Source organism: Kogia breviceps, chromosome 1, assembly GCF_026419965.1.
Source record: "Kogia breviceps isolate mKogBre1 chromosome 1, mKogBre1 haplotype 1, whole genome shotgun sequence".
In the NCBI taxonomy this organism is placed as follows: domain Eukaryota; kingdom Metazoa; phylum Chordata; class Mammalia; order Artiodactyla; family Physeteridae; genus Kogia; species Kogia breviceps.
Window position 1 is genome coordinate 102,789,000 of NC_081310.1, and position 15,660 is coordinate 102,804,659.

Genomic DNA, 15,660 nt, shown 5'->3' on the forward strand with positions numbered 1-15,660 from the left:
CGGCAGGTCATCCTGCCTATCTATTGTTGTTATTGTTGTTGTTTTTTGGGGGGTGGTTCTTTTCTTTTTAAAAAAATAATAGCTAAATTCTTTTTTTTAAAATTGAAGTATAGTTGATGTCCAATATTATATAAATTACAGGTGTACAATATACTGATTCACAACTTTTAAAGGTTATACTCCATTTATAGTTATATAAAATATTGGCTATATTACCTGTGTTGTACAATATATCCTTGTAGCTTATTTTATACATAAGAGTTTATACCTTTTAATCTCCTACGCCTATGTTGCCCCTCCCCCCTTCCCTCTCCCTACTGATAGCCACTAGTTTGTTTTCTGTATCTATGAGTTTGCTTCTTTTTCATTGGATTCACTAGTTTGTTGTATTTTTTAGACTCCACATATAAGTGATGTCGTACAGGATTTGTCTTTCTCTATCTGACTTATTTCACTTAACATAATGCCCTTCAATTCCATTCATGTTTCTGCAAATGGCATTATTTCATTCTTTTTTCTTATGGCTGAGTAATATTCTATTGTATACATATACCACATCTTCTTTATCCATTTATCTGTTGATATACATGCACCCCAATGTTCATAGCTGCCTATTATTTATAATTTCCAAGACATGTCTATTGGTTTTAAGAGCTTTATAGTGAGCCATAGCTCAAAATAAATAGGTAATTAAGCTGCAATAATTCCAAAACCATGGAAATGTTGCAAAATTTTTGTTAGTCAGAGGTGTTGATCAACTAAGTTTTATTTTTTTTTTTATTTTTTTAATTTTTTGCGGTATGCGGGCCTCTCACTGTTGTGGCCGCTCCCATTGCGGAGCACAGGCTCCGGACGCGCAGGCCTAGTGGCCATGGCTCACGGGCTTAGTTGCTCCACGGCATGTGGGATCTTCCCGGACCAGGGCACGAACCCGTGTCTCCTGCATCGGCAGGCGGATTCTCAACCACTGCGCCACCAGGGAAGCCCTCAACTAAGTTTTAGAATCGTGGTCTTTAGTGAGAAGAAAATAGTTCTATGATGAGAATATAATCAAAGGGTACTGAAGAGCCATCTAATCTTGTGTAGTATATTGGATAATATTTTAGAAATGCAGGTTCCTACACCAAAATGTCTGCATTTTCACCATAAACATAGGAAAGTACAACACAAGGCAAGGATTTAGTTAGGGTATGGTTCCAGGCTACTGACTCCACAAAAAATTTATGTTTTTAATCTAATCCCCTTCCCAACCCCATGCAGCTGAGCATCTTCTCCTCTCTCACTGCAGTGAGACTGAAGCTTTATTCCATGAAGACAGTAAAACAGAGGGTATCTGTACAGGGGAAGAGTCTTGAGGGTCTATCCTAAAAATAGAAAGCATATGTGAATGTCTACATAGGATCCCTGAAATCCCTGACCAAATTCCCCTTTGTGGATCCCAAAACATGGGCAGCCAGACCCTCACTAGAGGGAGAAAACTGGGGCACCTTCCCTACAGGTTCTGGCTGCCCCAAAAGAAAGACAAAGGATAGTTTTGATGTTCCTCAACTGAATGAATCTGGCAGATCCCTTGCAGCAAATACTGCAGTTAGCTGATGTCATATCATGAACTTCTAATCAGCCTGTTTTTAACAGCCATTCTTAAAGGTGAGTCATTGAGGATTATCAGACAATGGAAAATTGTAGGGAAATGTGGAGTCCAAAACAAACTATAAAACTGGAAACTACTTAGAGGTAACATAGATATTGGAAAGATAGAAGAACTTGAAGACAAAAAAAATCCCAATAATTAATCATTAGCAATATAAGTAAACTATTACTACCATGGAACAAGAACAGAGAACTGTTTTTAAAAAGAGACATTCAAAAAAGAAAAACGAGCTCATGGAAAGTAAAATTATTTTAGATGAAATTAAAAAAAACAATAGAAGAATTAAAAGATAAAGATGAGGGAATTTCCTGGAAGGTAGCCAAAAGGAAAACACGATAGAAAATAAAAAGATAAATATAAAAACTCAATCCAGGAGGTCTAATACTCAAATAAGTGGTACTGCAGGAACTGCTTGCATACATGATCTTGACAAAAAGGGAGAGAGAGGGAGAGGCAGAAGGAATGAAGGAAGGAAGGAAGAGAAAGAAAGAAAGAAAGAAAGAGAAAAAAAAGAAAGAAAGGATATTTCTATAATTTTCCTTTATTTACTATACACTTTCCAGTTCCTGTGACACTATAAGGACTAGCCTGGAGCTAAAGATTCATAGGCTCTTACTGAGAATTCTTCAACAAGGAAACTGACTTCATCCACTCAAATCCATGTGTGAACTGAGTTTTATGACTACCACAAAATAATACCTTGACTTACAAAATGCTTTAATTTAAAAAATTTTAAGAATTCACTTTAAGATATATCTTTATTGGACTTCTTTCTTTTTTTTTAAATTGGGGTATAGTTGGGCTTCCCTGGTGGCGCAGTGGTTGAGAGTCCGCCTGCCGATGCAGGAGACACGGGTTCGTGCCCCGGTCCGGGAAGATCCCACATGCCGCGGAGCGCCTGGGCCCGTGAGCCATGGCCGCTGAGCCTGCGCGTCCGGAGCCTGTGCTCCGCCACGGGAGAGGCCACAACAGTGAGAGGCCCGCGTATAGCAAAAAAAAAAAAAAAAAAAAAAAAAATTGGGGTATAGTTGTGTGGATTTATTTCTTTTAAAAAAATAGCTTTGTTGAGGTATAACATACATATAATCAACTGCTTCTGCATATAGGTATTTTAATATATACACTTTAATGTGTTTAAAGTGTACAATTTGATCAGTTTTGATGTGTATATGGACCAATGAAACCATTGCAATAAGATAACGAGCATACCCAATCACTCCCAAGGTTTCCTTTTGCCCTTTTAATCCCCTGCCTACCCCTTCCTCATTCCTCTCCCCCAGACTTACTTTCTGTCATTATAGATTAGTTTGTGTTTATCTTCTAGAGTTTTATATTAAAACGATTTACATAGTGTTCCTTTTCGTGAGGCTTCTTTCATTTAGCAAAACTGAGATTCATCTGTGTTGTGTGTATCAATACCTCACCTCATTCTTTTTAATGCTGAGTTGTATTTCATTGTATGTATATACCATAATCTGTTTATCCATTCACCTGTTGAGTGGCATTTGGGTTGTTACCAGTTAGAGGCTACTACAAATAAGGCTGCTATGAACATCTCGTATAAGTTTGTACTAACATGCTTTCATTTCTGTTGGGTAATATCTACAAATGAAATGACTAGATTGTATGGTAGGAGTATAGTTAGCTTTCTAAGAAACACCATATTATTTTCTAGAGTGGTTATATCATTTTACACTCCCACCAGAAATATATGAGAGTTCTAGCTGTTCCACAACCTTGTGACACTTTTTCATATTAGCCTTTACTATTAGCCATTTATTAGATCTTTTAAATTTTCCAAAGAAATACAATTTTCTTATAACATGCACGTGGCTGATTGCCTACCAAGGAAGAGAAAGAAATGATTTCCCTCTTGTCTCCCCACCCCCATTGTGATACTAATTTTCCCATTCACCTTTGTAGTTAGAACATTCCAGAAAATGAGATCTATGGGAAAATCTTCTGGGAAGCTTCTGAGATAGGTTTCTTTCTTTCTATAATAATAATAATAATAGTAATAGTAGAGAAACATCAAGAGAGGTATTCATTCTCATCACTACAAATGGTTATGTGAGAATATGATGGTTAAAGCAAAACAGCTGTGCTGGTTATCATCTGTTTAAACTTCAAGATAAACTCTCCTCCCTTCCCCATTCTGCTCTCTGGTAGGCTTACCTATTAGGACAAGGTAAAGTGTTCCCTTGCTCTCTGACTTCCTGTTGGGTTTAACAAATGAGGAGCTCTGGCAGGCGGTGGTGGCTGTGTCTTCATGCCAAAGGTCACAGCTTGTTTCAGGCTAACTTCTCTACACATATCCTCCTTCCTGGTTCTAGTAGCTGCTCCCTCCTCCTGCCCCTTTGTGCCTAGCGATGGTGACCGTCCTGCTGTTACCAGCCAGCTCCTTGGCAAACAGTACCATCCCTTGTGGCTGCCTACAATCTTCCCACATTTCTGTAAATAAAGTTGAATTATGCTAATTTAAGGGTCATCTATTTTCCCTGAGACCCTTTGAGGGACAAGTCTGAATTTAAAAGCCAATAATGATAAGAAAAATTTGGAAAACGCCTGAGCTATATTCTTGCATCTCTGAATTAACCAATTTTGGAACTTCTTACAACCAAACACCAAACTACTTGTTGGTTATACAGGACATAATTATAAATATTACAAATCCTTTCTTATTCTTATCACTTTTCCTCATTGGAAGATTGAGCTTACATCTTGTGACTTGGACGTCTCACCCACCTCTCTCTAGTCCCAGCCAATCTGCAGTTGTAGGTCTCACATGCCTGCCTTTCTCATCTTCATTTGTTCTCATCTCCCTTCCATTCTCCTAGACCTGGAATCCTAGATTCTGACCACTTGACTGTGGGTTGTTCTAAAAGATCAGTGCTATTACACTCCTCATTAGTGAAAAGGAACTCCTCGGGCAACACAAAATCTCTAACTTCATACCTTTCCTTCCTCGGGAATGTCTAGCTAGCAAGCTTACAGTTAGTTTTCTTCTCCATATAAGCATCCTCTGCTATTATCCCCTGGCCACCATCACAATTAATTTAAGAGTTAAATTAAATATCTCTGCTTTGAGGACTGTAACCATGAGTGCTTACACACACACACATCAAGGCCATTCAAATGAGGTAGCAACTTAGGTTGGGTTCCTACCTTGAGTAGACTTCCTTGAGTAGATGAAGGTCAAGGATACTTAGGTTATGAGACCAACCTTTTTTTGGTGTTGTTTCTTAATGTTTTAATGCCCATGACATAATGACTATGAATAGGTCTCTACATATCCCATCAGGTCACTAGAAATAATTCATTCAGCATGTTAGTCCATATCTCCTGATACTCACTCTTGACTAAGAAATTATTCCCCACAACTGCTTAGGATGATATAATTGTTTCATTGGTAGCATTTTTTTTAATTGGAAGTTTAGAATTAATTGCAGATATATTTAAGATAATCAAACACATATTGTTAATATTTATGAGTTAAGGAAATATGCTTGGTTTTTGAGTATTTATAATGTTTAAAATATTTTAGTCTACTAGATAACAGGTCAAATTTGTGATCCAACTTAAAATGTATAATTAGCAATTGATTTAGGCCTGTGCATTTAAGTATAAATTTTATTTACTTTATATAGCAATTACAGTAAGTGTATAAAGTATTAAAACATTTAAGAAAACTTAAGGTTCATATTATTTCTAGGTTTAATTTATCAGAGCCATTAAAGGTATTTTAAGTATTCTGGAAATTTTGTTTATAGATCACACATTTGAAATATCTAAATAAGAAGTCAAATATATTTAACTTATAAATTTAGTTTAAAATGTTCAAAAGAGTTTAACTTAGTTTGTAAATGGGACTAAACATTAATCAAAGGCCTCATAAAAGTGATTGCTAAATTTGCTAAGCTTATAAATATAAGATTATAGAAGAGCTAAGTTTTCAAATTTTACATCTAATAATTCAAATAAACTTTTAACTTAACTCAACCTCTGAATAATCTTTTCTGTATACAAAATCTGCCCTTGAAAATATTGACATTGACAAAGCAAAACAGGCCTGTAAGAAGCAAAAAATTGACGTTGACAAAGGTGGCATGTAGGAAGATAAAGAAGCATTAAATTACTGTGATAGTAAAGACCTCCTAAGAATATTGCATACCACAAATGTCTTTAAATACTCTCAACTTCAGGCAAGTTTTGTAGTATTAGTACTGAGAAGCAGAAGAAGGTAGTGGTCACAAACTGAGGCTTTAGAGTTGGATCCATGTGGTTTGTGCTCCACATATAGCTGCAAGATTCTGGATGAGCACTAAACTTTCTAAAATGCATTTTCTTTATTTGAAAACTGGAGATATCAATAGTTCATAGACATAAATTGTTGAGAGACTTGAATGAGATAATGCTTACAAAGTGCCAGGAGAGTACCTGGCATCAAAGTAAAGGCTAAATAAATGTTAACTAGTACTAGGAGGAAGAGAAATCTTCTCCTGAAGAAGCTACTCTCACCCTGGTTTTCAAATAGATGCCCTTAGAAACAGTATATGATCATTGCAAACTCAGTGAAATCCTGTCTAGAAAGTTATGCACCTGGTAATGGGTAGAGAGGGGAAAGAACAGCTTTGTTTTCTGTTGAATAGAAACCAAGATAATCAAAGATAAAAAATAATATTGTTTATCAAAAATAGAAACTCTTATTTGTGTTCTGATAACAGCTCTTACGTATTCATTCTCAAAGGAATTATAGTTTTATAAGTGCACTTAACAAGTTTATAACCTATTTAGTTTAGCCCCTGCCCAAGTGTATTATTATAAAATGAAGTAAGAAAAGAATCATCATATCAGTTCTCAAAATTACAATTAAAATGCTGTATCTTTATAATAACAGAAAAAAATGGAAGCTAACTTACATTTATAACAGTAGCTGATTTATTAAATAAATAATGATACATTTATAAATGAGTATGCTATTCAGCCATTAAGATGAATTATGGAAATTTATATATGTTATCAGGAAAATGCATTTATGACATACTGATGAATAAATTTTAAAACCAAGTTGCAAAGGTCATGTATAAAAAAGTTTATTTGTTGTTTAAAAAAAAGGGAGAATATATCCCCATTTTACCACATATATCTATAGAGTATATAAATACATAGATATAATCTAGATAATTAGATGTTGTTACATACACTATTGGCAAAAATTTTAACATCCATGTCTGTGAGGTTGTAAAGAAAGGTCTCCCCTACATTATTTGCTAATAAAGGAATTGCTACATCAACCAGAAAAGTAACGCAACAGTTTCTATTGAAATGTTAAATGAGAAATCCTACTTTTGAGAATTAAATAAATAAAAATGCCAGCATACACAATGGTAATTTTTAAGCACCTTTTTGTGTTTGCAAAAAGAACAACTTAGATGCTCCTTAGTTGCACCATGGAAATGATACTGTGGAACTTCCATGGGTAGGTCATAAAAGACATTAAATCATCCACCTTGTTCTCTATTGAATCAATTACCCAGGGGAAAGCCAGTCAACATGTCATAAGGACACTTAAGCAGCCCTATGCAGAGGTCAGCATGTAAAGAAATGGATGCAACCTTCCAAAAGCCAGCAAGGAACTGAGGACTTCAGCCAACAGCCATGTGAATAAGCTGCTTTGGGAACAGATCTTCCCATCCCAGTCAAGCCTTCAGATGACTGCAGACTCAGCCAACACATTGACTGCAGCCTCATGAGAAACCCTAACCCAGAACAACTGGACTAATTTTCTTCCAGGTTCCTGGCATTCAGAAGTCAGAAGATAAATACTTGCTGTTTTAAACAACTACAAAAATTGTGCACACTTATACAACCAAATGATATACTGCTAATCGAAAAAGAATGATTTAAATACATATATATGTATGTATATATGTAAATTTAACTGCAACAGTATTAATAATATAAGATTATAGAATAATGCATATAGTATGATTCAATTTTTGCTTAAAAAATGGAAAATTATCTATTTTTTATATATGTTTGTTTGAATATAGAGGAAAGTGCCAAATGATTCATACCAAATACTAATATTGGTTACCTCAGTAATGTGGAAAAGGGAACATTATAATCTTTTTCTTAATATACTTTAGTACTGCTTGTATCATATGAAGAAGATATGCTACTTTTACAATTTTTATAAATTTATTGAACTAAAGAAAAGTGGGAAAATCATTAGCTTTATCTGGGTACTAGGATTTTTAAATCTTTAAAAATTTACTTTTTCTTTCTTTTGTGTCTAATTTTTCCAATGACTATAAATAACATACATTTAGTTTTAAAATGTTTTCAATAAATTTTAAAAATTGAAAGTAAATTATAAAAGACCCTTTGGAATGTAAACAAAGAACCATTGTTCTCCAAGGAGCTTCACTCACCAACCTGATTGTAAAATTTGCTCAGAGTGCTGTTTAAAATGTGAAATTCATACTTTTCAGCAGAGGAGTGCAGAACATTTTTAGTCTATGAAATGATTAATATTTAATGCATTCTTGGGCTTCCCTGGTGGTGCAGTGGTTAAGAATTGGCCTGCCAATGCCGGGGACATGCGTTCGAGCCCTGGTCCGGGAAGATCCCACATGCGTGGAGCAACTAAACCTATGAGCCACAACTACTGAGCCTGTGCTCTAGAGCCTGCGAGCCACAACTGCTGAGCCCATGCACTTAGAGCCTGTGCTCTGCAACAAGAGAAGCAAGCCACTGCAATGAGAAACCTGTGCACCACAACAAATAGTAGCCCCCGTTCACCACAACTAGAGAAAGACCACACGCAGCAACGAAGACCCACCATAGCCAAAATAAATTAATTAATTTTTAAAAACCCAAAGCATTCTTTCTATGTTGATGAGGAAGATGACAGTCAAGTACTATCCCTGGGAAATGCAGTCGCAGAAAAGAGAACCAACAATAAACTGGGATTAGGACACATCTCTCCAGTTCTGTGCCAGTCAGTTGACTTCTTATTCCCAGCAAAAAACTGGCAGATTTGAAAGATATATTTGTACATTTAAACATATCTGGGGTAAAAACAGCAAAAAACCTCTTTGGTCACATTACGTCAGTAATTTTTTGTCATCGTGGTGGACAACGTGCACAAGATCCAAAGGCCATCCCTTTGACACCAGGCTGATGAGCCAGAATTCTACTTAACTTCCATGGCAAACTGCAGCTTTTACCCAACAAATCACATGATGGGACTTAATTGTCTCATGTTTCTATTTCCTCTCTGCCTTCACAAAATTAGAGTCTTCAAGTCAACGTAATGCACCAAACTGAACTTTAAAGATATAAGTAGACTTGTATTTCTTAAATGAAAAATTTGTTTTGAAGAAGGCAGGAGGAAGAAACCGTCAACCTTGATCATCTCTTCCAAGCCAAGATGTTTGGTTCACAGCAGCATCCATTAAAGTGAGGGGAAAGTGATGCATAAGAAGAAATGCATACATCCTAACCTCACTATAAAAATATTCTTGAAGTATCATGTCCCTAACAGATAAATACACCTTTATAAATATCAAAAGAAATTTGCTTTATTTTTTCTTCTTAATGGGTTCACTGTTGGGACTGATTCTACTCATATTTTTCTTAGGCTTCAGATGGCAATGCCTTATTTGCTTTAGATGACAAATCTCTTCCATATTTGGGATTTATTTAATGCTCACAACAACGTTTTAAGGCCAGTTATTGGTTTTATTTAACAGAGTCAACAGTTCAAGTGCAAAGAAACTGAATGATTAACTCATAGCCATTAGTTGGCATAAACAGGACTCCGAGTTAGTTCTGTTTTCACTCTCTAAGTGCTATACACTTTCTTCTCCACTGTGTCTGCCTCCCATGTTACTGCCTGTTTTGCAGTCTTTGAATGCTTCATGGGAATACCTCAGCACCACTTTACCTCTGAACACTACCCCCAAAGCCTAAAATGGAAAAGCCAACACATCAGAATTAGTGATTCAAATGAACATTGAGCTAGAGCCCTGATTATTGGCAACTTGCCCACACCTTTGATATGTGAGCAATTATTCAGTCTACACCCATGACCAAGAGAAAAGGGTTGCTGGGAAAAGGGTGACTCATTCCATGACGAGCTTGGGTAAATAGAAAGGCCGTGGAGGCACTGCATATACTAATCAGGAGGTATTGACTTCTGCTGGGGTCAGGAGCAAGAGTTATTAACCTAAGAGATAAATATTGACTGAATATTTGGACAGCTCCTCTTTTTCTTCCCAGAGACCTGGTAGATTATGCAGACTGCCACTCAGACACTAGAAACTCAGAATTTCCCTCCAGTTTTATGTCCATCTTTAGTTATAGACCTTCTGAGGGAGGAAATCTTGGTACTACATTTTAGAGGGATATTTAAAATTCTGCTAATTATTGCTTCATTTTTATCTATTCTAAGACTCACTGGCCAGAAGCCTTTTACTATACAGTAATAGGTTTTCACATTCTCAGTTTTTTTTTTTCTGTGGTCTGAAGTATCTGGCTGTGAGTCCAAAATTCATCTCATGTGATAGCTTCTATTCCTCCGCCCTGGTTTTCTCTCATCCTTAAGAAGTGGCTTGCCTCCTTTGGAAACCCCTCCTAGGCTTGCAAATTGCGTAGGTGATGCCTTCGGAAAGTTGACTTCTGAAAGCCCCTCGTAGTGACGTGCTTATCACTCAGTCATAGTAAACTCTGTTCTCACATAAGTTATTCACAGATTTCCCAATCCAGAGGCCTGGTTTGGATTGTCAAACCTCCAGGTCTCTGTCCTTCTGCTCCAAGGTTTGGAGGGGTTTGCATGTGTCTTCAGATGTTAGTCAGGTTTCTTCTCTTCTTGCTCTTGATGGCACGTATCAATCACCTCAGATAACCTGCTTTCCTTTTCAGACCTCTCTCCTCAGTATTCCTTTTCTTGGAGTTCATCTCCTTTCTGTAAATTTAAAGGTACATCCCCACATTATATTAAAAGCTTTGCAATTGTAAATCTGTGAGGCTTCGAAAATGTACTCTCCTCATTTAAATATACTTCTCCCTGATCAGAATAATCAACACCTTCCACAGCCTGTTCCTGCTAATGATGAGTATGTTTTAGCCTCTTATCTCTTTGACTCCAATAAATTACTCAAAGTATTCATTCTAGTTATTTTGAAATATCTTAGAAACATTTGTGGCATTAATACAGTGTATTGCAGCTTTTGAAGTTTTATTACTTTTCAGTTCTTTTTTATTATATATTTAAACCCTAATCCCCTTTCTTTTCTTGGGATGATTGTATTTGCCAGAGACCTGCATGGAAGAAGTCTACCTATCTTTATATGCATTTTCCTCCCCCAGTCTCATTGCTTCGGAGCCTGTTAGGGATTTATAATTGCAGACGTTACTACTATATTTTCTCATTCGTTCTGAGAGTTACTGCCATGCTTTGACATGATGGCAGAAATGGCAAGGCACCCAAGTTCAGCATGTTTCCTAGAGAGCAGGTGGGACGTCTTGATAGAAATGCTTAATTGTGACTTGAGCAAGCAATACCCACTTCCTAGTAATAACGCATTTTCTTAGCAAGTAATATTTGAGTATGAGACAACTGTGCAGTGTCCTAAAACAGCTTCTAGGTTGTGTTGAGCTGAAGTTTGTACAGCATTCCATCTGCTTCAACCTTTCCATTTTCCTGGTGGCCACTAAGGGTGGGAGAGCAGAGCTGAAGAATGAGGTAAGCCTGACCACGAGGAATGACAAGCTGAACAGGCCATGCAAAACTTGTGAATGGATAACATCCCTAGACACACACACACACACACACACACACACACACACACAGAGGCTGATTCTCAGGGCTAAGTTCATGTCGGAGTCTTGGCCTCAGGCAAGAGCTGGATATTATCAACGCCCAGGAAGCCCTTGAAATTCTTCATGAACAGAGATCCAAAGAGGCTGAAAATCAATCATCTGCCACAAGGTGGCATAATCACATTGATGTCCTTACTGCTCGATTTCTTGCAATGTCAACTATATGAGGACAAAGGTATCATTTATACATTTAGATGAAAACCAATTATCACCAAGCTTTACAAAGCATTTTGGCGCATCCAGACAGCCATCTGCATATACGGGATAGTACATAAAGAAGAAAGGTTACTGCTGCTGAATAAAAAAAGAAAAAATATGTTTTGGTTACTCATAGCTTCCTGTGGGAACCTGTGCACTCCCCACGTTTGATGACCATTTTCTTTCTGGACGTAGTCGTGATGTGGCATCCCTTGAAAAATATAATTTAAAGATTAAGAATAGAAAGCATTTAGAATATATTTTACAGCGTATCATACAACTTTTATGATGTAGGGGGAGTGTGAACAAAGATCCAGACGCTATAGAAAATGTTTTCGGCGCCATCACGGGAGAAGAAAGGGAAGCCTCCGGATGCGGTCATGGTACAGCTCCTGCCTCTACTTCTCACTGGGGCTTGGGTTCTGCTCTGACTGACGTTTCAGATCCTGGCACACTCACTTGTATTCTGGGGGATTTCATTAAACTCTCCGTGCATAAATTGCGTCATACTTGAAAGTATTTGAAAACAACACTCCAAAGCACTGTTTTGGGGATGAAATGGATGAGTTCATATAAACATAGCTGCTAGTAGCCTGCAGCACATTGTGGAAATTAGACACAGGTAACCTTCAGGGTGGACACCCCCCACCTCGGCTCTGGGGTACTCTCCTGGCAAGAAAAGCTCCCGCTAGATTTCAGCCCACTCACCACTTTACCTGGCCACCCTTGCTCAGGGAACACCTCACAGAATTGTACATCTAGGTTCTACACAGAAAGCACTTAAAACCAGAGCTGGCACAAGTCAGATGAGTCTTCTCAACATGTTTGCTGTCCTCCTCCTCATCATCTCCCCGATGATCTTCGCATTGTAGCCTTCCTGTGTCTAGTTTATTCTGCAGAGATGTCAGAAATGGTACTTATAGGTGGGATAAGGTGAAGAAGCAATATTTATTTGAACACTTTATAAACTAACATGTCGACTTGAAGGTAAAAAACTATGATGAAAAATTGTTACTGGAAGGAGTGTGGAGAAAGACCATGAAAGAAACAGAGAAGTCCTAAAAAACGGGGCCACCTTCCAGCCTGCCCACAGTGCAGATTGCTCTTCCAGCCTGAGCTCCCCACCTAGCCCAGGGCTCCCTCCAACCGGGATTGGGACTTGGCTATACTTTTAAAGTAAACTTTTTGCTTTATTTAGTGCTTTGGAGGACACCAGGTCTCTGGGACCTCACACCAGCATATGACTTCCTAGGTGATGACCATTCTGTAGGGTCCTAAGGTGTCAGCTTGCCCAAATCAACTCAGAATGACCACTGTACTGTAACTGGCCGAGGGCTCCATGGTATCCCTGCCTGTCATTAGGTAGTGTGCAGAGGGCACCGGGCAAGGAACCAGTTGCACAATCAAACTCTGACAAGCCACAGGGTTTCAAGGTGCTTTTTTTTTTTTTTTTTTTTTTTTTTTTTTTTTTTTTTTTTTCGGTATGCGGGCCTCTCACTGTTGTGGCCTCTCCCGTTGTGGAGCACAGGCTCCGGACGCACAGGCCTAGCAGCCATGGCTCACGGGCTTAGTTGCTCCACGGCATGTGGGATCTTCCCGGACCAGGGCACGAACCCGTGTCTCCTGCATCGGCAGGCGGATTCTCAACCACTGCGCCACCAGGGAAGCCCTCAAGGTGCTTTTTTTAATTAAAAGAGCATCGTTATTTGCTTTAACGCTGGCAATAGGAGCAATGTGAATACTTTGCATTCAAGAGAGTACATAATATAGGCGAGGTGCCTGACCAGGGATCTTTCAGTCTAAATAAAACAAGTATTAACACAGGAAAGGTGAAGAATGAGACAGTTTTGCTCTTACAGTTTGCCTCTAGTTCAGAGGACCCTGAGTCCCTTTCAGAAGAGGAGTAAAGAGTATTCATGCCACATCAGGCCACTGGACACAAATCCTGTTTAACCAGGATTCCGTCTCAGAATGCAGTTGGTGGCAAATACGTATGTTTGTTTTGAAAAATGAAGATTTCTAAAATATTGATAGAGCTTGAGGAGGGGCTAACTTAGAACTTAAACATGAATAACATGTTTTAATGATATAGCAATTAAGTCAGTTTTGTTGTTTTGGAACTGCTAATTTTCTACTCATTCAAGGGAGAAGGGGGCCTTTCTTTTCTAAGATAAAAATGCTCAAACTGTTAGTTTTTAATACTCCAGGTCACAAGCCCTTTGACATGATCTTTTTGTGAGGCTCCTTTGAAGTAAACGTGTTATTAGTACAAGAAAATTATGACTCTTGTAAACAGACAAAGGCTACTAGTTTTGGTTGCACTGTTTGACACATGGTTATGGAGCCGTTGTAGTGCTAAGCCACTTGAAAAGTCATTGATCCAAAACACGGTATTTCCCGGGCAGCTATTGTAAATTCTTCCACAACCGAGTCATATTGGGTAGTTTATGACAAGCTCTGAAGCAGTCACTGGTAATGACCTGGAAACATTCACAGGTCAAAAGAAGGAACATTATTATGGGCCCCAGCAGAAGTCGGAGGCCCATCCACAGGGACAGCTTGGGACTAATGTGAAGCTGGATTGGGAGATCTCCCGTAGGAGTGCTGGGACCCCCATTTCAGCCTGCAGAGCCGTCAGCATGGTGCCTTCATGACATAGTGTTCACTCTACCTACCCTGCCTTGATGGAACAGCAGCTTGGAGTGGAGATGGAATTGTAAAATTAGTTTGGGGGGAGCAGGTTTTGGGGGGGTAAAGCTCCAGTATCTCTATCCAACTTCAGAACAGAGCTGAACATCTGTTTTACACACCAGGCTTCTGAGCAAGGCTCTGTTTAAAAGGCTACTGTTTAAAAACAAAAATATTTTTAACTAATGTTATAGAAAGAGTTAGTGCTGGGGAAATAGAAAAAGGAAGATCAAGGGGGAATGAAACTAAGTCAAAACAAGAGGCCTGATTAACAGAGTTCTGGGAGCATTGTTCCTGAGAAGTGGTTGAGGATGGGATGTGGAAGGCAGGTTAGAGTGTCCTGACAGCTTTGTTGGGCTTGAGGATGGATTAACTTGAATGATGAGGAGCAGGAATAGAAACAAACCCCCCCAAAAAAACAAAAACAACTCTCTCCCGAATGGAACTTTTAATCCTAGATATACCAAGCTAAGAATTTAGATTGCTATTTTACTTATTTTATTTTTAACTTTTCTTAAGAGTATTTATTTTGGTTGTCATGGTTAATTTTATGTGTCACCTTGGCTAGGCTATGATGCCCAGACGTTTGGTCAAATGCTAGTCTAGATGTTACTGTGAAGTCATTTTGTAGATGGGATTAACATTTATAACCAGTTGACTTTAAGTAAAGCAGATCAGCCTCCATAATGTAGATGGGTCTCATCCAATTAGTTAAAGGCCTTAAGATAAGCAAAAAACTGTGGTTTTCAGAAAAAGAAGAAGAAATTCTGCCTTAGTAACATGGAAATCCTGCCTGAGTTTCAAGTCTGTAGGCCTGCCCTATACATTTCAGAGTTGCCAGTCGCCATTACAAATAGATAGATAGGTAGATAGGTATCCTGTTGATTATGTTTCACTGGAAACACGAACTGTCATCCCAGAGAGGCTCTGGTCACACTTTAGCCTTATACTAAAAGAAAGAACATGAGTTCAGGGTCCACACAGCCCAGATTCAAACCCCAGATCTGCCGCTTACTAGCAAGGCCCTATGTAAGTTATTCAATCTCTTTGATTTCCAACTTCCTCAACTACAAAATGAGAGTCACATTATTTATCTTCCTGGTGTTGCTCTTATGAGAATTAATTGGAAAAATATGTATGAAAATAAACGATACAAGATTTGGCATTTAGTAGGTGATTACAAATGGCAAAAAGTGTGAATTATCTATTTTATCTATCATACTTAAAAATATTCA